This window comes from Tachysurus vachellii, chromosome 19, assembly GCF_030014155.1.
Source record: "Tachysurus vachellii isolate PV-2020 chromosome 19, HZAU_Pvac_v1, whole genome shotgun sequence".
Taxonomy (NCBI): domain Eukaryota; kingdom Metazoa; phylum Chordata; class Actinopteri; order Siluriformes; family Bagridae; genus Tachysurus; species Tachysurus vachellii.
Genome location: NC_083478.1, coordinates 90,001 through 92,500, shown reverse-complemented (window position 1 = coordinate 92,500; position 2,500 = coordinate 90,001). Strand labels below are relative to the sequence as shown.

Here is a 2,500-nt window from a genome sequence, read left to right as displayed (position 1 = left end):
TCTGTTATTAAACCGTTTGTTTTAGCTATCCTGCGTTTGGGTCCGCTCTGTTCTGTGTTCATTACAACACCTCCCATGATCATTTAAGTTGTTCAGACGTCCACTGTAGCAGGAGCTTTCTGTAGGTCCTGTGATGATATTTTAGGGTTCTTGGAGGGTCTTTAAGCATCTTGTGGTCTGCTCTTGGGGTGAATTTGCTTTGACGTCCTGACCTGTCCATGTGGCAGCTGTTTTAAATGTTCTCCACTTGTAAATGATTTCCGACTGTGTTAAAGGTTGATTATAAATTCTTTTGAGAACTTTTTATATTCCTGACCAGACACATAAACATCAACAATCTCCTTACTGAAGGCCTCAGAGAGCTCTTTGGATCGACAATTAAGAGCAAACCAAACGAACTATCTGAGGTTTAAATAAGACAAATGTTCTTCACAATGCTCTGTAAGAGTGTTCTAATAATTTACACCTGATGTGAAACACCTGCAGGTCATTTTATACATTTTAAGTACAAATAATACAGAGGGGTGTCATTACTTTTTCTATATTTTTTAAATGTACATTTTACAGATAAATTTAAAAAAAGACTTTTCTTTGGTTTTATTTGTTTAGTTTTTTTTACTTGAATCTTTCAATATTGTTAAAATGATAAAATGTTCATATGTTTAACAGCTGTGCTCGAAAGTTTGCACACCTTGGGACAATTTGCTAGATGTGAACCATTTTTTGAAGAAAACATGAGTGATAAGACAAAACTCTTATTTCCCTCCTCTTCATCAGAGACTGAACAGCACTGACTGGCATTTTAAAGTGTTGAGATCTTTTTATATCCTTTTCCTGCTTTATTCCTTTACTTTCTTCTGCAGGTCCATTAGCAGTTCTTTTGTCTTCCCCATGGTGCAGTATCAGCCAAGTACCAGCCAGTGAGAAACTCAATGAATATTTATGTACAGACACTAATTACAATTACAATGAGTCCCAGGTGTGGAAACGTCCCTTTAATAGACATTTAAAGCTCTGTGTGTCGACCTGTGTTTATAATGTGGCCAAATATTCAAGGGGATGTAAACTTTTGCTCAGGGTTGTTTAGGTGATTTCAGTCATCATAAGGGTTTAACAAGGAGTCAAACAACTGTGATAATTAATGACTTCACCTGAGCACAATCCTTAAATAAGTCATATTTTCCAAATAAATGGCAATATTTAACAATTTCTTTTATTGTATTCAAACTTTTCAACATAACTGTGAGCAGACTTTTGTGGGTTGTTCTAATTTTTTCACATGACTGTACATACAGGTGCATCTCAATAAATTAGAATGTTGTGGAAAAGTTTATTTATTTCAGTAATTTAACTCAAATAGTGAAACTGTTTTTGAAAGACTGAAGTAGTTTAAGTCTTTGGTACTTTAACAAAAACACCAATTCACTATCTCAAATAATTAGAATATGGCGACATGACAATCAGCTAATCAACTCAAAACACCGGCAAAGTTTTCCTGAGCCAACAAAATGGTCTCTCAGTTTGTTTCTCTATGTACACAATCATGGGGAAGACAGTTGATCTGTCAGTTGTCCAGAAGACAATCATTGACACCCTTCACAAGGACTTAATGAAGTTCACAGAGTTCTGTATCCAAGCATGTTAACAAAAAGTTGAGTGGAAGGAAAAAGTGTGGAAGAAAAAGATGCGCAACCAACCGAGAGAACCGCAGCCTTGAGAGGTTTGTCAAGAAAAATCCATTCAAAAATTTGGGTGAACTTCACAAGGACTGGACTGAGGCTGGGGTCAAGGCATCAAGAGCCACCACACACAGACGTGTCAAGGAATTTGGCTACAGTTGTGTTCCTCTTGTTAAGCCTCTCCTGAACCACAGACAACATCAGAGGCGTCTTAGCTTGGCTCAGGAGAACAAGAACTGAACTGATGTGTGGTCTAAAGTCCTCTTTTCAGATGAGAGCAAGTTTTGTATTTCATTTGGAACCAAGGTTCTAGAGTCTGGAGGTAGGGTGGAGAAGCTCAAAGCCCAAGTTGCTTGAAGTCCAGTGTAAAATTTCCACAGTCTGTGATGATTTTGGGTACAATGTCATCTGCTGGTGTTGAGTTGAATTACTGAAATAAATGAACTTTTCCATACATTCTAATTTATTGAAACGCACCTGTGTATATGAAATTTATTGGTACAGTGAACATTGTCTCAAAGCAGCTTTAGGGAAAGTTTAAAATTAATTTACTATTTATCTCTAACATTTATCCCCAATATAAATTTTTAATAATAAACTATTATTTTATATAATAATGTTTTATATATATATAAAATAATAATTTATATAATTTATTATTTATATATCTATCTATATTGAACAATGAAATATATTTCTTTTAGAAACATGAAACAATGTAAAGTCCTTCATCAATTCAGTTCAATTAACATTTATTTGCGCTTTTAACAATTGACATTACAAACAGAACATAAGAAATATAATACAAAAAAAAGTAATTA

At 34.6% G+C, this 2,500-nt stretch overlaps 1 protein-coding gene across 6 annotated transcripts in view; it reads left to right on the top strand.

Annotated features, from left to right (window-relative positions):
* The window catches only part of hdac7a (histone deacetylase 7a), a 48,214-nt gene that overhangs the window by 23,508 nt on the left and 22,206 nt on the right, over window positions 1-2,500 (top strand). The window lies entirely within an intron of this gene.